Source organism: Phalangium opilio, unplaced genomic scaffold (assembly GCF_054372755.1).
Source record: "Phalangium opilio isolate 3A_F unplaced genomic scaffold, DU_Popi_V2 ptg000025l_1, whole genome shotgun sequence".
Classification (NCBI taxonomy): Eukaryota; Metazoa; Arthropoda; class Arachnida; order Opiliones; family Phalangiidae; genus Phalangium; species Phalangium opilio.
Genome location: NW_028324156.1, coordinates 1,032,567 through 1,056,068, shown reverse-complemented (window position 1 = coordinate 1,056,068; position 23,502 = coordinate 1,032,567). Strand labels below are relative to the sequence as shown.

Genomic DNA, 23,502 nt, shown 5'->3' with positions numbered 1-23,502 from the left:
AAACAAATCTTTGGAATATCAAAATGAAACAGAGCTTTAAAGCTACAAAAGTACTAAATGCATCATAATTACGAAAAATACTTCCACATATTCACTTTATATTATGGAAAAAGGGAATATTAAGGTTCTGTATGCTTTCTTGACACATCAACACAAGGCTAACTGCTAACGCGACGCACTAGTGTAACAATGGACGGACACACACAGACAAAAACATAGACTGCTTTTTAACTCTTTCCGTATTAATTTTGAGTTGAGAAACAAGATTATCTTTAATATTTAAATAAATATAATTATTTTTAATTATTTTAATCTTCAATAATTAACATTAATAATAGTTAAATCGTTTAAAATAAAGTTATACCTATTATCATCTCAAACTTTGCTAATATTGACGTTTAAAGTGAAGGGTACCCCTCTTCCCGCTTTCTTCAAATTTTGGGGTATATATACGATTCGTTTCCATTATAATAGTAAGGAAAAACCGCAAATGCGAAAACCTTTGGTAGCGATCCTACCTTAGGGAGGCTAGACGTTTCTCGTAACCCTAGCTGATCGCCGCGTATATCCTAAAACCAAACGATGATAATGGAGTAGAAGCCAATGATACAGATTGGTGTCTATGTGGAATAGACGGAAGACCAGTGGATGGTGGTGTTAGAAGCCAGAATGTACAGACTGGTGTCCAAGTGGGATGGACAAAGACCAGAAGATGGTGGTGATTAGAAGCCAGTATGTACAGACTGGTGTCCATGTGGGATGGACGAAGATCAAAAGCTGGTGGTGATTAGAAGCCAGTAAGTACAGACTGGTGTCCGTGTGGGATGGACAAAGACCAGAAGATGGTGGTGTGAGAACTCAAGTAGAGGAGCCATTTCCGTGACTGTGAAAGCAGTTCGGCAATGGCGAACACGTTTGCTCCGATTTGGAAACTGCGAACGCGGTCACGTGGGGTCTGACAGACAGACAGACAGACACACAGACACACAGACACGGCCGGTGTAATACCTCTCCGTGACGTCATCGTCACTCGGAGAGGTAAAAAGAGGAGATCTCGGGGAAATAGGTTTTCCAAAAGTTGTATGAACTCTGAATATGCATTCGCTATTAGCTTATTTACTTTTAGTTTAATGTAATTACTATTCTGATGTTAAGGTTTTATTGTCTGAGTGACGTCACGATGGACATTTCTTGGAAGGATCACTTTTGGCCATCAGCGAGGGATCAAGATTTGGGCGGTCTAGTGCACGACCGAGCTGCACGGAGGATCGCGGGAACCAAACTGTAACTAAAATGACGTCACTATGGTTCTCGAACGCGTTTGTTGTTCGCGGTATTTTTATATCGGGTTGCTTAAACTTTGCGTGAACTTTGACTTTTGTGGTGCGGTTACATTTCAACTTGACGTGAATAACGGTTATCTACGAGTTCATCGGGATGCCAAAAATAGTGGGTGAGTACATAAGTTGGCGCGCGAATAAGCAAACTTTAAGGTCAGAGCAGCGCGTCCTATAGTCCCTTTCCCAGCTGTCAGGTCAGAGCGCTGCGTCCCATAGTCCCTAACCCGCAAGGCGAGCAGTACCAAATTGTTGCGCGCGCATTAACAAACTTTCAGGTCAACGCGCAGCGTCCCATAGTCCCTTACCTATAAAGCGCACATCTGGAAGTCACGTTATCATGTCACCTTCAAATATTTGAGGCCGATCAGGTTGGTTACGGTCCTACCTGGAGGGTGATGCGAAACCTACGGCCTGTCTATGGTGAACTTTCTATTGAACTTCAAAATAAGTCAATCGGTGTCCCAAACTGTTAAAAATAGTCACTTTATGTCGCGTCGCGGGTTAGTTTTTAAAAGCAGTTTAGCTTTGTGAACTTTACGCGTGATAGTTTAGCATCGTGTTTGTGCGCGTTTTGTGTCTGTGACATTTTTCACCATCTTTGGATTCGATCGTCGTTAAAATGTAAGTACCCGTTTTATTCTATTGTGTTTTTTTGTCGCTCGCATTGTTACGTCCCTGTGCTTTTGCGGTATTTGGTTATTAATGACATCATACATCGAAGCCCCGCCTATAATAAACGTACTATAGATTGCAGAGTGTTCGTATTAAACGTTACGTGGATAAGTCAGGAACTTGTAAAATGGATGATAGGTCAATGATAAGTTAAGGATTTCATAATTTTTATGAAACCACGCGTCGAACAAAATTCAAAATATACGTCGAAGGTCATCAAGTGGACTCTACTTAGCAATTAGACATAGTTAGGGATATTGGAGCAAAAAACTGTCAGTGATATTCAATAAAATAATTTTATGACACGCCCAAATTTAAACCTTAAGTACTTACTGTAAGCTATCATTTACCATAGAACAATCCACTGTATTTCGGTCCTATAATTACCCTCCCTTCACTTTCACCTTCTCCTCTTTTTATTTGCATTTGCTTAAACTTAAAATATGTTTCTTATTTTATTCCATTTTTTTTAGTTTTTCTTCAATTTAAAAGTCATTTAAAACCCATCTTTTTTTTTGGTAATTAGGAAATTAAATGGAAGGCCATAAAAACCTCATTTTTAAATTAAAAGGAGAAACTAAAATTATTCTTAAAGAAAAAAAGACCTATTTATTTTTTTAAGTATCTACATTTTTTTTTGGAAATCATTATAAATTCGTTTCTAAAGCTTTTCCGTTCCGGTTAACAACCTATTTTTAATCCGTAACATCTTTTATGATTTTTATTCTCTCTCCCTCTCTTTCTCTCTCTCATTTTGGATGGAGAATCTTTTAAGAGTAATATTTTATCATTTTTTTTATTCATCCGCTTGGTTCTTATCTTTTTTTCCGGATGAAAACAAATTTGCCGCTCGCTTAACGACTTTGGCCTCTTCTTAGTATTTTTTGCCCTTTCGTCATCATCTCTCCAAGATTCGAATATTTTTGGTCTTTTTTTTTTCATCCATTTTTCCGTATGCGTAGTTTTGAACTAAAGCTATTTACCAAAAAAATATTGTCACGTTGACTTCAATATTTTTCTCGAGATCTGATTGTTGTTGTAACCTGGTTTTTTTAGTATCATTGGAAAGGTGAAGAATAGGACTATAACATACTCAAAGGACTTCCCTGTATCTCTTTTAGAACCAGAATTATGAGGTGTCGTGGAAATAAGCACATGTTAATCCCATGGAGAGGACGTTTATGAATATTTTTCTTAATTACTCGGACCCTGATTGTTGTAACCCCAAGTATTTAGTATCACTGGTAAGGGGAGAAAAAGGGCTATAACATACTCAAAGGACTACCCTGTAACTCTAATAGAACTAGAGTTATTAGGTGTCGTGGAAAAAGCACATGTTAATCCTAAGGAGAGGACGTTTCTGATCATTTTGCTTAATTACTCGGGCCCTGATTGCTGAAACCCCACGTATTTAGTATCACTGGTAAGGGGAGAAAAAGGACTATAACATACTCAAAGGACTACCCTGTAACTCTAATAGAACCAGAGTTATGAGGTATCGTGTAAATAAACACATGCTAATCCTATGGAGAGGACGTTTATGAACATTTTGCTTAATTACTCGGGCCCTGATTGTTGTAACTCCAAGTATTTAGTACCGTTGGAAAGGCGAGGAATAGGACTATAACATACTCAAAGGACTACCCTGTATCTCTTATAGAACCAGAGTTATGGCTCTCCAAACTGAGGTTCGACGTCACAAATAATTTTCGATTCATCTCTCGTAATCGTAACTCCTGGTGCACTTTCGACTTATTAATTCTCTTTTCGAAACAATAATTTCTTATATGTGAAATGATTGGAAGATGCTGCGATGGGATGATGTAAAAGGAAGTTCAAGATAAATCCCTAAATTCTCCTCGCATCCTATAATAAAAGTACCATTTTCCTCAATATGTCGATAGATAAGGGGGCGAATATCCATCTAATTGTCTGCTTTTATGTGACCATCTTTCTCCCATAGAAAAGCCGGAGTTAGGTATATAGTGGATGGATGGCGTCTTACAGCCGCTTATACAGGGTTCATACGAACATGGAAAACAGGGAAAACCAGGAAATATCAGGGAAATTGGTATAGAGGGAAAAGATCAGGGAAAATTATTATTTTTTCTCAAAAAATTAGGAAAATTAAGTAAAGTGAAACCAGGGATATATTTAATTTTAGAAGTAGGAATGGAGAACAGAGTAATCTGGGCGCGCGTCAAAGTACCGGACCCTCTTCCCCGGGACGGTGGGGGGCGGTATAAAAGAAGAGGCGGGTCATAGCGACAGAGGTGGAAAGGAATTACGTATTTTTCGCCGTCCCCGTCAGCAACGTCATCAAAACGTAGTTTAAGCGAGCCAATAAGATAATTTAAACTTTTTGTTACGTGTTGGAGGGTCAATGTAAAAAACACACCTGGAAATTTATCAGAAGTACTCTGGAAAACCTGGGAATATCAGGGAAATTGGCTTTGGAAATTTCGTATGAACCCTGTTATACAACCACGCCGCGATTCTTTTCTAGCTGAAGTCGACCATCTTCTCCCATTGTAACCTGCGGCTGCTGACCTCTTTACGTCTATTGTCGTTAAAATCAGAACCTGAGTAGAATAGCCATAGACAGAAACGACCTCTAAGGATCGCTTAGTGGGCAACATTGCCTGAATAGGATAGGATGATTCTATTTTGGAATCTGGCTGGCCTAATTTTAATAGGCCAAAAAGGGAATCCTTTTACTTGTGTTTGAATTAGGTCTAGATGTTTTGCTCCCCCTCTCTCTCCCTATGCCTTGGTTGGTGTTTTTTTTTTCTCTCACAAGATTTCCATGACGTTAGGTAGATTTTTATTCTTTATCCCGGGGATTGTGGATCTAACCTATTTAAGTCTTCGCAAAGGCTATTAATTCTCTAAAAGGTTGTATAATATTAAGTTAGTCTGTATTTAACTTAATTTATGAGACGGCGAAAAGGTTTTGGGTGTCCTAGATTTAGAAGTTTCTTCTTCAAGGGATAATGAAATTGAAAGTTATAGACCATTTCGGAAATTACATACGGAGGAACCAGCATACAGGGGCGATGCCGCTATTGCGGGTATTCTGTCTCTTGCCAAGATTCACCGCTAGAGGCAGTGTGAGTTGGCTAGCGTTCCGCTAGTAGTGAACTCTGACGTACTTCTTAGAATATTCCAATGGCGGCCTCGCCCCTGTGTGTTGGTTTTTCTGTATGTAATGTCCAAAATGGTCAATTCTCCGCGCCCAATAAGTCACGTGTCACTTGGCAATCACGTGACAAAGCTCGCGCTGGAACAACCCTTTTTGAATTTTAATATTATTGTTAAAAACCTTCAACAATCAGATAATTATTCTTGGGTTATTTATTGCATGAACTAACTAGAATTTTAGTCACGTGTCACTTGTAAATCACGTGACAAAGCTCGCGCTGGAACAACCCTTTTTGAATTTTAATATTATTGTTAAAAACCTTCTTTAATAATCAGTTCTTTATTATTAGATTATTTATTGCATGAACTAACTTGAAGTTCACGTCATGGTTTTTGGGTAAACACGAAGGACAATCTAACAAAGCTGAGGTTTGCTCAGTTTTGTACGGTTGACGTCTAGTTGACGGTAGACCGACTGCGTTGTAATTGACCAAATATAGACATGGACGTGCCCCAGATTTTTGGGAGACTCGTGGTTAATACGGTACATAACCTAAGCTAACAACTATACCTCGGACATTGTTTACTAATGACAATATTGGGATGGTTAGAAGCTGCGTACACGTGACCTCCATCACTCCAACAGAACCCAAAAACTGGGTTAATTGACGCTTTCTTTTAGGCATATACATACCGTAGAACAAGGGGTGCCATATATAGAACTTGTGTTTTCATTCACTAAGCCTTTGCTATAGGTTTATCCTCGTTAACATCATTTCGTCTAACATTACGATCTGCAGTTCCCTCTTAAGTAAAAAACCTTGTTATATGAATGTATATACAAGGGACATGTGTCTGTGAACTCTTGTAGAATGAGTATACATATAATGTGAAAGAAGAAAATAAAAACACCACTTCATTAACGACCTGGGTTACGTCGCTACTCAACCGTTTTTCTCATCTTGGAGGATGGAATATTTAGAAGTTGAAGTAGATAAATTGAAGTTCTGTTTTATTTTTTTTTGTAGAGAATCGATCGCTAGAACCCGGAAAAGAATTGAGAAAGAGAACTACTCTAAGGAACATTACTCAGGGGAACGTTTTAGTTTTAGAAAGGTTTACGGATAAGACTATATTTTGTAGTTTTCTGAAGCACTTATTTGTGAGTTTTGAAGGCTAGGAGATGGTAACCTGACCCTCCCCCCCCCCGCTTTCAGCCTATCATAACCTAAACCAAACTTTAACCTAACCCTGTCTGCATCTAACCCTAACCAATATAAAACCTTTAATAAACTGAACATTACCAAAATCTAACCTTAACCAAAATTCAAAATTTATTGAACCTAACCTTATCTACATCTAACCCTAACCAAAATTAAACCTTTAATAAAAATTAACATTACCTAAATTTAACCTTAACCAAAATTAAACCTATATTAAACCTAACCTTGTCTAAATCTAACCCTAACCAAAATTAAACCATTAATAAACTTAAATAACCTAAATCTAAATCTAACCTTAACCAAAATTAAACCTTTATTAAACATAACCTTACCCAAATATAATTATACCTTTATTAACCCAATCTAACCTTATCTACCCTTACCCTAAACAAATCTAACCTGAAGGTTAACCTTACGTAAACGATCCCCCCCCCATAAACACAAAGGGGAAAGGGTAAAATTTCGGTCTTATCCCTCTTTTGAAAAGTCCCTTATGATCGGAAAACATGGATACTACTTCAAGTTACGACCCTAAAACTCTTAGAGATTCCTGAATCGCTCGTCAGGAACGTTAGGCCTAATTAGTTCTGGATTTTGTGTCCCTCTTTTTTTTTCTTCCATACAACGTGTTGACAACAGTAGCAGACAGACATGCACGCACGCGCACGAGGAAAGATTTTTTGTCAGGATTTTATCCTTGTTTCCTTAGCTCATGTCTTGAAAAGGTTTTTGAGCCTGAATCTCTCTAGAACTTGATCCGGTCAACACCCTATTCTTTTTGCAAATAATTCTACCGTATTATTTTCTTTTTTCCCCCATTCTCTCTCTCTTTTTCCCTCTCTTTTGCTTGAATAAATCTCAAGTACTTGCTGAAGATACACTCGTGTTAGGATAATGCTCTCCGTGATGGCTTAAGGATTTCTGTTCGCGATGCATTATGGTATATATGATAAAATAAAAAAGGCGTGAATAGATTCTAGGAAGTAATTAACGGCACGACGCCTTGGAGTTTTTTCAACTTTGTTAGATCCGGGTTCAAATTTCTCGAACGTAAGGTCAAAATTCTGGAAAGACCCGTGATTTATGGGGAGAAAGAAAAATAAAAAAATTGTGGGAATTCGCGCATGTTAAATTTTAAAGGGAAGTCGCTTTCTTATTGGCTTTAATTTGTAGTCTAGTCGCATGAACTAATTTTAGGTCTATTTTCCTTGTGAAATAACCCACGTCCCAAAACTGTATAAATTTCACTTTCGCCTATATGTACAGTAACACGTTTCCCCATCCATTGGAGTAAAAGGAATCTATTTTGGGAAGTATCACCTGGCTCGAATTTAGTACTTCCCCAGTACATCCTCTATCTTTTGGGATACGATGCTACTACAACCGCCTTAAAGAGATAGTAGCTCCTCAAAATTAACCCTTTCTTTTGGTTCGTTTATGGAAGAATTGTGTCATAAAATTATTATTAAAAAACAAACGCACATTAGCAGGGTGACTTCTCATCCCATATTTCCAATTTTTTGCCCCATATTTTTAAGTCTGTTTTTTTTTTTTTCAATTTCATATTAATTCCTATATATATTTTTTTCAGACTAGGAGGATTGATACCATTTACACCAGGAGGCTAGGCTACTTGGCGGACAGAGTTGCAGTACCGAGTAGCTTGGCCTCCTGGTGTAAATGGTATCAATCCTTCTAGTCTTTAAACTATGTTTAGGAATTATCATGAAATTGTAGAAAGGACTGACTAGGAGTATTGATACCATTTACAACAGGAGGCCAGGTAAGTCTGCGCTTGTCCGTCAAGTAGCCCGGTCTCCTGGTGTAAATGGTATCAATCCTTGTCTGAAAACTAAGTATATTTCAAACATTAATTTCCTATATTCTCTTTAAAGGAATTTATAATTTTCACTGTTAAAATGTAATAATTTAATTTTTATCAAAAATAACCCGGAATTTGAAGTTAGCGGAAGTCTGCCCTGGGTTTAAGTCGCTACTACCCCTTTAACGCATGCGCGGAAACGTACACCGGGATCAATTCTAACTCGCTGGCTTCCCGGTGTATACACACATATATACTCCGCTTCTCATCTTTTATTAGAAACTGTGAAAGACGAGATAAGGGTTAGAATTCTTTCTATTTACCAACTCAGGGTCCCTCTTATATTACGATGCCCCTTTAGGGGACCTTACGTTGGGGATAGGGTTATAGTTTTACGGTGTTTTGGCTTTCAAAAAGGGAAAGGGTCGACTCAGGTATACCTCTCTCTCTTATCTTCAATGTCGCTTTGCAGAGCTCTAGGCGTTTTCTAAAAGATCGTTTTGGGGTTGAAGGGATGAAGATGGGATGGGATGGGGGATGCGGAAGAGTCTGGGGAAGGTATCATTCTAGTATCCAATGTTGATACGTGGACGCTTTGAGACACCGATGAGAAAAGGTGCCAGCAGGCGTCCGGTAGGTCTTAAGAGTTCGTGCTATGCGACGTGAGACGTTTCGAGCTATACCTTCTCATTCATCTAAGTTTCTACCGTTTCTATAAGCTTTTGGTGTAGGTGTTGGTTGGACACTTTCTTATGATCGGTTATTTTTTTTTCTTTTTGATGTTTTGACATAGTTTGCTCCAGATGTTTCAAAGTTTATTTTATTTTTTTATTATTATTTTTTTTTTCAAATTGGTGTTAGTTTCGATTATTTCTACGATTTGTTTTTAAGTATATCCTACAGGGTGTTTCTGATAAGTCTGATATTAATTAAAAGGGTGTGTTTTGTTCTTTGGGTCAAAAGTTCAAAACATGAGTTCATAAGATATGTTCCTCCATAAGTTTGTAATGTCTGGTTACAAACTGGAGCTTGTCATGAAGTGACGTAGGTAGGTTATAGATTCGAGGTAAAGCGACGCCTGGTTGGTTTTGGCGCTGTTAAAAGGGTGTGTTGTGTTCTTTGGGTCAAAACATAAGTTCATAAGATATGTTCCTCCATAAGTTTGTAATGTCTGGTTACAAACTGGAGTTTGTCATGAAGTGAATGAGTTAGGTCATAGATTCGAGGTAAAGCGATGCCTGGTTTTGGTGCTGTCAAAGGCTTAGTAATGCAGACTAAATAGGACCTAGATGGAAGTCCTGCATGCGAAATTAACCACCGAGTGTAGTACTTCAATTCTCGCTTGTCGTTCTCCTTCTCGAACTAGCTCTAGCTGTAAGTCTCTCAGTAGCATTGCGAAGTATTGGAAGTGTCATACTTATGGTAGGAACATATCTTATAAACTTATATGGTCAAACTGAGTGACATATGTAAAAGAACATGGGTGTTCTACAATATTAAATAATAATAATCTAAGCTTGGTCTATGAAGGGATATCCACACTAAGCCTTGGCTTATTTACAGGTGGGTCCCTTTACAATGCATATAGGGGTGGTGGCTAGCCCCAATGCCACAGCTAACCTACAGCGCCCTACACTAACTAATACCGTTTACCTCTGCAAATTTTGATGGAAAGGAGAAACCGGGTTAGACCGCGGAGGAAAACTCCTTTTAACAAGCGGGAAGAGAACTTGCAAACTCTACGCAGAAGGATTTGTTCCCAGATTTTCACCCGCTGCCACAGTCCGGGATCGAACCCGGGATCCTCTTGCTGCGAGGCGAAAGCGAACCGCTACGCCACCCCATTTATGAAGACATGGGCTCCCAAACATTTATTGGCCCCTAAAATAAGGGTATAGTAATAATATATTTAATATTCCTGAACATTTCTAGAGAGCCATATTTTAATATTCATGAAATGGTCGTAACCGAAACCCATTTCTATATATAGGAACTTATTTCTTTGAATTTGGAAAATCTTTCAGATTTTGTCTATAGGGGGAACTTCTGAATTAGCTTATATTCAATCTATATATGTATATATATATATTTGTTGAATGAATGAATGAATAAATGAATAGAATTAAATTTTGTGTAACTAGCAATTTGTTTGTTTGACTATATTTATTTATTTATTCATCCATCCAATCTTGTAAACATTTAAATGGTATACCATTCTAAGCCTTGGTCGTATAGAAACTTACTAAATTATTGATGCTATTTTTAGATGGCTTTAAAATTCTGTCCCCTATTCCATAATTTGTTAAAAGGTCAAGGGTTATGTATTTTGTAATTTAAATAATTTCACGCGCTGCTTCATTTTAAATCAAATTAATTCTGCTAATTATTTTACGGTATACAGGGTGTTATAAAAATGGATGGTAGGACAAAAGTACAGTATGGGAAATTAGTTTTTGAGTCGAAAATTATCTAACTTATATAACATTTTCCCCAAATCAAGTTACGATTAAAATATTTTACGAATGACCCCTTAAGTTTAATTAAGAAACTGATTTCTAATTTAATTAAGTGGTCAATTGTATAATACTTTGATTAGGGTGTGTCCCTTGTGGCACAAATGATAATAGAAGTTATAATACATTTTCGACTCTCAAAATTGATTTCCCATAGAACCATCCCATTGTATGTACTCCAATCCTGTAATTACCCTTTATGAAACACCCTGTATACATTTTCCCTGAAGGGATCTTGTCGTTAAATTTATATCGTCGTAAACAAACTTATAATTCGGTATTCGTGCCTTTGAAAATCTCACGAACTGAATTTTCGTCTTCAATAATCGAAAATCTATATAGACCTAGTAAGCGATATTACGAAATGCAAAATAAAACCGATATTGGAAAAATTTCGAAATGATGTACAGTTGGATTTTGATTTTGATTTTTATCTAAAGGTCAAGGGTTAACCTTCTTTTTATATATTTATTTATATATTTCTATTCTATAATTAGTTTTTTAAACTAAAATTTATTTATCTTGATAGAAAAGCCAGGCTTATGCTTTTTTATTTATTTTTTTAAGAAAATATAACTTAGAAGAAAAATGAAAAACTATAAGTTTAATCTTTTCGTATATACTTAATTTAGTCTACCTTTTTTTATTATTTTATTTACTTCGCTCTCCAAAAATTGCAGCCTATCTTTTTATTTTTTATAGATAACTTAAAGTCAAGTTGGATATAAATATATCAGTATATGCCTTTATAAGAAAGAAATTGCGTTTCTTTAGCAAAATAATAATAAAAAAAAGTATATAAGTCGAAACCTTTTCGCTTGCGCCATCCCAGAATTATATAAACTTCTCCAAGAATATTGTATTATGATAATTATTGAACTGCAGCATGTAAATACGTCATTACGTCTATTTATTTCATTACATCATTATTATCTTTACTCTCTTTTCATTGTTTTTAATTGAGTTTTAAACATGAATTAAATTTTTACGTCGTGTATTTCTGATAAGTCTGCCATAAATTAAGGAGGATGTTCTATGAAATTTCACAACCGGGCCACTGTTTTGAAGTTATGATTTGAGTGTTTTAGGGATGACGCCTTAATTAAATTAGCATTTAATCATTGTTTTTCAGTTTCCTAATTAAATTGAAGGGGTCATCCGTAAAATACTCCATCCAATCTTAACTTGAAAACAGTGCCCCTTAGGGTAAACAAAATGGAGATAGAAGTTACATTTTCGACTCAAAATCGATTTCCCAGAGAACATACCTCTTAATTTATTTCCAGACTTATTAGAAACACCCTGTATATAAAATTTCACTCAACCTCGTTTTATAACGAGTGAATATTCATGGAGATCGATGAATAAATTCATATCAAGGATGCAAAATAGGAAAAAAAAATGAAAGAGAAATTGGCCCCTGAAAATCTTAATTTAAAATTCAGTCTGAAAATTTAAGTTTTATTTCCATATGTAACTAGAGTGAATCGAAAAAGGAGAAGGAAAAAATTAAAATGTTTTCCACGCTTCTTTGGCCGCGTACTGTTACGCGTAGGTACATCCAACATAGCCGTAGGATTTAATCCAAGCCCTTATTTTTTATTTAGGAAATTAGAAACGTAGGCTTTAGAAGTTCACAAGCTACTAATTAATTTATGGCGAAACCGAAAGCGAAGAGTATAAAACTTGAAAAGAGAGGCAACCGAGGCTTAACGTTTTATTTTTATTTTCCTTACCCTACGTTACCACCGAGATGTCGGACGTCACGTGAAAGATCCGTTTCTCACGTGACCCAATAGAAACTATCGATAGAGTACTTGGAATCCTCCCGTGACGTCAGACACTCGGTAGTTGAAACCATAGAGATAGGATGGTATCCAAGATGGCCGCTGCTGTAATATCCCAAAATTTATACCGTATCTCCAACGTGAATGTGCACCAATTGTTACATAGGGATCCGATATTGGCTTGGCCATACAATTTATCCTACCAATATTGACGTCACTTCCCGTAGCCTCTCCCATTCTGTAGTGATAGCCAAACCAACATTCATAAAGCAAGTTTCTGATAGCCACTTATTTTACTAACCATATTGTTATTTGTCAGGCTTTGGCCATAGAATTTAGCCATGACGTCACTTACCCTAGCTTTGACCATAGAATTTAGCCATGACGTCACTTACCCTAGCTTTGACCATAGAATTTAGCCATGACGTCACTTACCCTAGCTTTGACCATAGAATTTAGCCATGACGTCACTTACCCTAGCTTTGACCATAGAATTTAGCCATGACGTCACTTACCCTAGCTTTGACCATAGAATTTAGCCATGACGTCACTTACCCTAGCTTTGACCATAGAATTTAGCCATGACGTCACTTACCCTAGCTTTGACCATAGAATTTAGCCATGACGTCACTTACCCTAGCTTTGACCATAAAATTTTGCCTTGATGTCACTACCCATAGCTCCTCCCATTCTGTAGCGATAAGCAAGCAAAGCAACAATTATAAATCAAGTTTCCAGCCACTTGGATTACCGAACATACTGGTACCTATCAGGTTTTATCTGTGTACAACTTATCCTACTAACATTGACCTCACATCTCGTAGCTCCTCCCATTCTTCCGCGGTAGCTGAACCAACAATTATAAAGCAAGTTTCCAACCACTCCCTTTACCAAGTAACCTTACAACATCCTGTATCTCCCCCATCCTCCAACCTATCGCTTAAGTTAAAACAGTGATAGTTCTCCATTCACAAGATATACCGTGTAGCTTAAAACCGAGGACCTTTCTCCCATTTTGCGTCTTAGAGACAAATTCACCGCTCCTCCGTTCATCCTTTCCCAGTTAATGAATTTAATAGGCGAAAAGACACGCTACTTAAGTTTCAATGCGCGCTTACTTCGTACTTATTACCGGGGGTTAATTGAACGGAGAGGTATAAGAGAAGAATTTGGAGGGAGAAATGTTTTGGGGCTCTTTATGTGGCGTGGCGTCTTTTCTAAATGTCTTAGCTTAGAGTGTCCCTTCTTTTACCGCACCCGGAAGTAAATATATCTTGGCCACGCCTTTATCGCTTATAATGGGCGGCTGAACATAAGCTTATTAATCTTCGGAAACGGCTGCAATCGATGGGCGGGGAAAAGGCCAAGGCTTATCTCTACCAAAAATTGAGAGTCATGTGATTATGGAATAGATGTAGAGCGTATTTTATTATATTTTTGGGATTCAATTGGTATATTATCAAGGAAGATATGAATTTTTAAAAAAAAAATATAGTACACCGGTGTATTGCGGGTAAAGGTTTTACAGGGGCTCATAGGAAATAGATTATAAGCTTTACCCCTGGAAGTTCGGCACTTGGAAGGCTTTGTGATATTTTTTAAAAATTACAATTCTACCGTTAGATAATGCATTTTCTCTGCTTTTTCAATATATTGATATCCGTTAAGCCTTTGTTTATGCATTTTGAATATAAGTTTCACGGGTTTTTAACGATTGTATAATGTCTCGCGAAGGAGAACGCGCCTTTGTGAATTAATGTATGTAAAAATGTCTCACGTGGCAATTAACGTGGGTACGACGTGTTTATGTAAATTAAAGCCTTGATTGACGTCATCCCAAGCGTATTTTACTTAAATGACAAATTAAAACAGATTTCCTCGATACCCCTTGATGAAAGAAAAACAGGATTATTTTTAGCTTTCTTGAGGGTCATTTAAAAATCGCAAATATCCCTTCAAGGTCTGCCCTTCTTGATTCCTTGTCAAAACAGCCAGCGTCACTGACCAAGGCTTAAGAAAAACAAAAGTCCAATATATATAAAAAATATTTTCGATTAAAAACTTCGGGCTGTCCGAATCAGATGTTGAGAAATTCTGGTACAGGGAGAGGATAATTGGCTTTCAAGTACTTTCATATAAGTAAAGGTTCCTAAATGGACCGTTCTTGATTGACCGCCATTATTATTTTTATAAGAAAAACAATTCCAAGAAAATAACAAAATATTCGGGCATTTCCATGGACTGTTTTCACGCGAATCCTCAGCTGTAATCCTTCCTAGCCTTAACCCAAGCTTTATACCCATAATATTTCACCATCAAAGCACCGTGGAAATATTCCATATATAGGTATAACGAAAATACCGTATCTGATATTTATGAATCACGTATGCTTATCACGTGATTTCCTGGGTATTTTCTTAGTAATGTACTTTGGGAAATATTTTTTTTGCCTTCCTTTGCATATGGAAAACAATATTTCTATAAATAGAAAAATGCTTTTAGCATAGATGCACTCGCCAGCAAGAAATAAATGATATTAGAAAGGCTAAGTAGTTATTTTTAACGTAGCCAAAAAAAGTTACTTTGGACTTAAGAGAGTTATCTTAATTGGAGTGGACGTAAGTAGAAATAATGTTAGAAAGTTAAGTAGCTATTTTTAAAACTTGAAAAAGTTACTTTAAACATGGAGGATGTGTAGTAGAGGAGTGGATAGTTGTATTAGATACGGGATTACAGGTGTGTATAAGTCGTTCTCCATATTTTTCAAAGCAGACGACGTGTTTCAACCAATAAAGGAAGTGTTTAGTTAAGAAGCCAGTCAGCAACCACAAATGAACTGTATCTATTAAAGTATCTACTCCTCTACTATATATCTTCTATGCTTGAAACTTCTCCGTCTCTTTCAAAGATATATCATAAAGCAGATGACATGATTCAACCAATAAAGGAAGTGTTTAGTTTAGAAGGCAGTCAGAAACCAGGAATGAACTGTATTTTGGTTAGATATTCCCTTATCTATTAAAGTGTCTACTCCTGTACTGTATATCCTCTATGCTTTAAACTTCTCCATCTTTTCAAGGATATATTATAAAGCAGCCGACATGTTTCAACCAATAAAGGAAGTGTTTTGTATAGCTTTATTTTGGTGAGATATTCCCTTATCTATTAACGTGTCTACTCCTGTACTATATATCCTCTATGCTTTAAACTTCTCCATCTCTTTCAAGGATCTATAATAAAGCAGACGACATGTTATGTACAACCTTTTAAAGTATGTGTTTTGTATAGAAGGCAGTCACAGCTTTATATTTTGGTGAGATATTCCCTTATCTATTAAAGTGTCTACTTCTGTACTCTATATCCTCCATGCTTTATACTTCACAGTTTATCTTAATTCAAGGATTAGAGAGACTAAGAAATATCCCCTCTAAAGTTACTTTTATAGAGTCTATATAGCTTAATTGAAGGGGCGTTCTTAACTTTTCAAAGCTCTTGTCGTCTTCCCCTCAACTCTCTGTTCTAGTGTGTGTTAAGTACTATGGAAATATTCCAGTTATTTTTAGAACTGTTTAGTACACTTCACTTTAAAGGTCCATTCAGACTGTAGAATAAAATCTTACGTTTACGTCGTCGGTGAAATCGTTTTGCTCGCTTAATTAGACACGTCTCGTGTCAACCTATTATTATAAGTAAAAGATTCTTTGCGGGTTTAGTTTGAAAATTATTATCAATTTCGTCTAACAGTTAGTGTACAGATGGCACCACCTCGTTAGCAATCACCTTTTCTTTAGCCTTAGCCCCCTCGATTACGCCTTACTGACGCGTGATCGAGTGAGCTATACGCTTTAGTAGACGATATATGAAAGGTTTTAGGGTTCTTGGCGCGGTATTTGTAGTTTTCGATAAATTAGGCTATTTTTATTTTCAAAAGCCTTGGCTCAAAATAAGTAACCAATCACCTTTTCTTTAGCCATAGCTCCCTCGATTATGCCTTTACTAACGCGTGATCGAGTGGGCTATACGCATTAGCAGACGATATATGAAACTTTTTAGGGAATTTTTTAATTGGCGCGGTATTTGTAATTTTTGGATACATAGGGCTATTTGAGTATTCAAAAAAGTCTTGGCTCAAAAATAAGTAACCATATAAGTTTTCACATAATCGTTTTAAGTCGTCCGCTCTAACGTCTGAACATGGAAATGAATGTACCCGAACGAAATTAACAACTTGAGCGACGGAATGTTAGATTTTATAGTATAGTCTGAACAGGGCTTTAAATAGAAGAATGACGAGCTTCATTTTATGCAAAATTGACCGGCTCTTTCACCCCCCCCCCATTATTATTGATTTTAGTGTCCTAAACTCAATTTTGCTATTCTCTCTCTTTACATTACCTTGAACGTTTCAAAAATCCCCCTCATTCTCTCTCTCTCTCTCTCAACCTGTCATAAAGAATTTTTTCGAAAAGGTAAATCTTGATCTATAGCGAAATATTAAATTGCTAAGCGTATAACTAGATTCCGTAATTCAACTTTCATCAAAAACCTTTCGCTATAGAACTAATTTATATTCTACTTTCTCCTCTTCATACATCTTTTGATGTGCCGAGCGAGCTAAAAATAAACCCGGAGTGAGATTTTTATCCATAAAGAAGGCGAATGTGTATGACCTGATGTCGAAATTTTCAGTTCTTGGTATTCCTGAGTTGTAAAGTAACGCGATAGCTGTAAGTCTGACACGTTACGTGCTGTAATAATTTATTAAGAAATAGATCTTTTTCGAGGGGGGGGGGTAAAATAGAGGGAGTCTGGTGTGTTGATCACCTTGTTGAATTAAGACTGAATATTGATGAGTATGAGGACAACAAAGGCTTAAATTAAGGTATGGCTTCAAACAATAAGGATTAAATTTGGTGCGGGAAGCGGGACTGGTAACTTTTAAAGCCTTGTCTAGCGTCTTTGTATCCACAAACACCGGATTTAGCATCTTAACCCCTTTTCAAGTATCCGATACTGCATGCCCATCATGTTTTTTTGCATACCTGTTGGGTAGCTTTCCAAGAAGCCAAGAAGCGATATCTAGTTTATTAGGGAGAAGGTATGAGATGCCTAAGTAATCGCGCGCCATAGTCCCAGTCCCCCTTTCAAAATACAAGGGGGGTGGACGTAAAAGTAGGCCGGGCTATTTCGCCAACCTCTCCTCAGTCGGAAAATATAACTGCAATTTTCGTCATTCGCGTCGCCGCGCTGACGTGAGTTTTCAAGAACCAATGAGATGCTGGTTGTAATTTAGAGGCGGCGGGGATTACCTCCGGACCTACTATACGTTTGGACTGGAGATAAAGCGGGAAATGTGGCGATCGAATTTGTACCTTCTCCCTAGTAAACTAGATATCGCTTCTTGAAGAAACTTAATCATGTTTTACTGAACACTTATTAATGTTAATTTACTTATATGGTGAATGGAGATCATTGGCATGGTTTTTCCTTACTCTCGATGCATTATATATCCTGGAGTGGAGGTTTATAAGTAGAATCAATGCAGTTGCACAAGTCGGCCGCATCACGAATGCTCGGATGACTGAGTACGCGACGTAACTCATTCGGAGATGGATTCCAACTTAGTCGCGGCCGACCGTTGGTTTTGGGGTTTGGGTTTTGAGAGCGCGCGCTATTTTTAGGGCCCCTATTGGGTATAGTTAATCCCACATAGCTCATGAACGAAAAAGCCAATTCACTCTCTATGCTCTGGGGAGCGATAAATCGAATCAGTTCCAGTGCGTAAAAGCAGTCGCGGGACTAATTATAGTCGTTAAGACTTGGTCAAAGTAATAATTCAATGGTTTAAATAACCAACAACCATCTTGGGTTTATTTTTATTTTATTTTACTGTAGCGTCTGTTTTTGTTATTGCGTAGTTTTACTTGCAAATATGAGTATATAGCCCAAGATCACGTGTCAACAGGCAAAGATGAATAATATTTATGTTTGGTTCTTCTCAGAGGCTTTTTTAATTATTCACGAATCATATACAGGGTGTTTCGGAAAACGGAGAGTTGTAGGACTAAAGTACAGTGGGGTGGCTCTACGTTAACTCAATTTTTAGTCGAAAATGTACCTTCGACTCAATGTCATCGTGTAAATTATATTACATTTTGCACTATTCGTATCCTAAACAAATTCATTACGATTTAAAGTGTTTTACAGATGGCCCCTTAATTAAATTAGAAAGCATTGTCTTTCAGTTTATTACTTACATATAAGGTGCCATCCGTAAAACACCTTCGACTCAATGTCATCATGTAATTTCTATTATATTTTGCACTATTCGTATCCTAAACAAATTCATTACGATTTTAAGTGTTTTACAGATGACCCCCTTAATTAAATTAGAAAGCATTGTCTTTCAGTTTATTACTTATAAGGGGTCATCCGTAAAACACTCTTTTTAATCATAATTGTAAAAATTTGTGGAAAAAACGTCATACAAGTTATAATACATTTTCGACACTCAAAATTGAACATTTCCCATTGAACCGCATTATATTGGTATGTACTTCGGCCCTATAATTACCCTCTCTTTCTGAAACACCCTGTATACTCCCGTGTTCCAGGGGTAACTTGTCTCTCCCTCTCCTCTTCATCAATAGAGACCTTTTCTTTATTACGTTATTCTTATTCTTCGTCGTAGATGCAGGTTGGCAGCCAGAAACGACATAGGCCTGAAGGGTTCAAATTCCAGGCTATACTGCTTTCTTGCTTGCTTGCTTGCTTCTCGATTAATACAAAATTTATTGGAAGGAAAGGTATACTACGGTGTACTTCGAAAGGTGGTTCATTAGCAAAGCAAAAATGATTGGAATGAATAGAGATAGGGTAGACGGACTAACTAGCTAGCTCTAGAATTAATTGCCAATAGGGGGAAGGGGTTACGTAAACAACTTTCTGTTTGTTTTGACAAATAAATATTAGATTTTTGAGATATTGACTTGAGGTTTTGACGTATTCAATTTAAAAGGAATATATATAACTAATTGGAATTGTTGTGTCAGCATATATTGCCCCGTGTTAATTTCTATGCGGGTTTTGTGGGGGGGATTTGAGAATTTACTATTCGTCATGCCTAGTAATAGGTCTTTTTGATGTAAAAAAGGGGTAGGCAACCCTATAGTCAGTATTGGGGCATACAAGGTAGGTTGGTACTTGGCCATCCGTCTCTGCATACGCTCTCTCATGACACAAAATGACTACAGCGCAGGCGCCAAAAAGCGATATGGAAGGCAGAGTTCAACCCCCCGTGTTTTCCCTTTTAGTTACATCGAAATGGTCTGTTCTGGCTTCTGTCTAACTATGTGCTTTCATTGGTTTGTAGTAACGCCAAATCGGACTCGCTCGCGCAAGTTGCAACGCGCATCAAGGTAATATTCGTCATGCCAGGGATAGATTTAATTTTAGACGTAGGAATGGAGTATTTACTTCAGTCAGACTCATAGACCACCCAGTATAGAGCCCCTCCCTCCAACACGTAACGAAAAGTTTAAATTATCTTATTGGCTCACTTAAACTACGTTTTGATGACGTTACTGACGGGGACGGCGAAAAATACGTAGTTACTTTTTTACCTCTGTCGCTATGACCGCCGCCTTCTTCTTTCATACGCCTCCCGTCCAGTGGAAGGGGCTCCGGGACTTTGACGCGCGCCCTCATTACTCTGTTCTCCATTCCTTCTTCTAAAATTAAATCTATCCCTGGTCATGCATAATGATTAGTTTGGGGCTCCTCCCATAAATCCACCTAGATACGCTGAGTAAAAAATGGATGTAACACAATTATTCCAATTAGTTGTATGCATTCTTGATAAGAATACATATATCCAATACTTCAAATGTGTCGTCCCGATAATAAAATCTTAATTAAGTGTCGATTTTTTTAAAGTAATTTTAACCAAAATTTTGGTTCTACATTCCTTAAGAGGCTTGGAAATAATTTTAACATTCGCCGCAAAATAAAATAAATAAAAATTCCTGAGAATAATTTTTGATGTCGGTTGAGGAAGGAAGGAAGAGCTGGGGCCATTACGTGGGTATTTTGATTTAAGAGGGATTAGTCCGCCAGTGTTTGGACATCCGGAAGTGCTTATATAAAGTGGTTCTGTCAATTTTGAAGAAAAAAAAGGCTTAAATCTTTTTTTTTATATTCTCCTTTGGGTTTTGGAGAGAAAACCGCAAAGCTAAGCCCTCTTCTTCTTTAAAGATATTCCATATATTTCTAACATTTCATCGGAAATTTTCCAAGAAGAGCTTTTAAAGTTTCTTAACTCCTCCTCGAATCTTGTCTAAAAAAAGTCCCCAATTTATTTATTTTGCAAGAAATTTAAATAATTTACGTTTTTAAGTCTTAGGATCTTCAAAGATAATCTGTTCTGAAGTATTTCTGCGGTTGGGAAACTCAATATTTCAATTTCTAAATGTTTCTTTAATTCGTTTGCGGGTTGCCACGGGTCAGGGAAAACCTGGAAAAGTCAGGGAATTTAAAAATGGACCGAAAAGGTTGGGGAAAAGTCAGGGAATTTTAAAAATTTCAGCAAAGTCAGGGAAATGCCAGGGAATTTGATTTTAGTGGGTAAAATTTCTGGGGAGAAGTCTTTATTGAAAGAGTAATGAAAGTTTCTCCTCATCCTCTCTTAACACAGAAAACTCTAGAGCAATCCTTAAAAATGTCTATAATTGTTTTTTATAAAGTAAATGCTCTCTAAAAAAATCTCTTAGACTGTTATTTATAGTTAAAATGTTTCTTAATCATTTTGGTGCAACAAATACATTGGAAAACTTAATGTAGAGAGTTTATTTAATTATAAGCACTTAAAACGTGTTGTAAACATTTACACTTTCGGCCTAAAAGGTCAGGGAAAACCTGGAAAAGTCAGGGAATTTGGTTCTGAAAATTCCGTGGCAAACCTGGTTTGCTAGTTTGAATTTTGAGCAAATGTAATTTTAGTGAAAAAACGAAGGTAAGTATTTCTTTCAAATAATTCATGTTTTATAATCATGTCTTTAAACTGAAAAATTTTAATATCTGGGACTTCAGTCTTTCCATTTTTTTCCTCTTATCATTTACCTTTTATCTAGCCTTCGTCCAATAGACATTATTTACTAATTTATATAAGAAGTGAAAACATTCAAAGATATTGGGCTGTAATACTGCGAACTTATACAGGGTGTTTCTACTAAGTCTGACATGAATTAAAGGGTGCTGCGTTCTTAGGGTCAAACTGAAAAACTGGAAAGTACATGCATGTCAAAGAACATGCATGGCGTTTACAACATTTAGTTACACGGAGATATATTTGTTCTTCCAAACATTGATTGTCCACTAAAACCAGGGGAAATAGCAACAAATGTTGTTTAATTAAGACGTATCACCATTCAATAGTCTTCAATCTAAGAAGGATATTGAACCCTAATCTAGCAGAAGTGTCTACTATTAAATTGGTAGAAGTGTAAAGTAAAGCTAATTACCTCATTTCCTTGTTTTCATTTTCCAATCAATGTTTGGGTCGTAGATAAACCCCGTATTCTTTGACTCTTTCTACTTAATTTAACCCCAAGTACACACCCTTTTAATTTATAACAGACTTTATCAGAAACACCCTGTATATACGTTAAATTTCTTGCGAGTTCGCTTGAAGCTCTAGCTTTTCTTTTATCCAAATTTTACACTACAATGGAATTTAGAGTACAGGGATCTATTTCCTATCATACTTTTATTTGATTAGTAACGACTTGGTCATATTTATTTTCTTACTTAACTCTAAATATTTATATTAAAATGTAATTGGTATAATTTAAGAGAATCATTTAAATCAACAAGAGAGTTTTTGTTAAGAGGTCATATTTGTTTTTCATTTATCATAATAATTTTATTGATTTTAAATAAAACTTCCCTATACTCTACCCTCTCCTAGAGTATAAAAGTAAATATTTTTTTTCAACTTACCCTTGTGGCTCCTCTTTGGGCCTAGGTGAAGCGGGATCCTTTTTCTTGAACGTTTTCGCGGTTTTTCCGTAACCCTCCTATAGAAATAAGTCCCTTCTCTCTCTCCTCCAGCCGATCCCTGAGTTTTTCTTGTATTTTCCTCCTTTTTTTCGTTCCCGAAGATAATTGCGCCACTTGAGGATTTTTGGCGAAGGAAAAGTATAAATGGGGTTCCAAATGTATGCGTACACAAGGATCACCTCTCAATTTTACGTTGCATGACAATGTTCTCGAGTTATTTATTTATTTATAAAAGTTCATGTTAAAAATATTTTTTCATATATCACTCAGTTGGGCTATAAACTAAACATTGCGGTGTTATAAATTTCACACCACTGTTTGATTCTCTCTCTCTCTCGCGCGCGCTTCTATGAATTTAGCGCGCGAATTTTGGCGCGATCTTTCCCGTTCTGTAGCGAGGGACAGAATGTATGGCACTCCTGGTAAACTGCCCTACGGATCTGGAAGGAATTAAGCCTTAAAAGTCTCTATATTCCCTTCCCCCTTCCCCCCTTTTCCTTCCGAAGTTGGCGCGCGCGCTTTTCCCGCGCTTCTCTGACGTCGCGCGCTAGGTTGCTATGGTAACCGAGAAGAAGCCAATGGAAAAAAAGCTCGTATATACTAAAAGGGGATCGATTTCTATATGTAAGATTTTTAGGGAGAGGCGCTCGTGCGATTTTTCTATACCTACTGTAGTTTATTCGCGTATACTTTTTAAGGTTTATTTTTTTTTCTACTAAGGGTGGGTAAATAGTGCTATGTACTGGAAAGTTTGAAACTAATTGTTGCTGCTTTTTCTGCTGTGGTTATGAGTACAACAAGAATCAGGATTAGACAATATGTTTGGGTGAAGAGAAGGAAATTGTATGTTAAGTCTGTCTAATTTGAAAGCTATTCGCTTAAGCCTAGTTTAAAACTCAAACTTCCTATTTAGAATATTTTAAGCTTAATTTCAAACTTCCTCTTTAG

The 23,502-nt window shown here is 36.8% G+C and overlaps 1 protein-coding gene across 1 annotated transcript in view; it reads right to left on the bottom strand.

Moving 5' to 3' along the window:
- The window catches only part of LOC149691624 (GTP-binding protein Di-Ras2), a 42,549-nt gene extending 19,586 nt beyond the window's left edge, over positions 1 to 22,963 (bottom strand). Inside the window, exon 1 of the mRNA XM_089868982.1 lies at positions 22,495 to 22,963. The gene's annotated coding sequence lies outside the window, so the exon portion shown is untranslated. The remainder of the gene's footprint in view (positions 1 to 22,494) is intronic.
- Between the last annotated feature and the right edge of the window lie 539 nt (positions 22,964 to 23,502).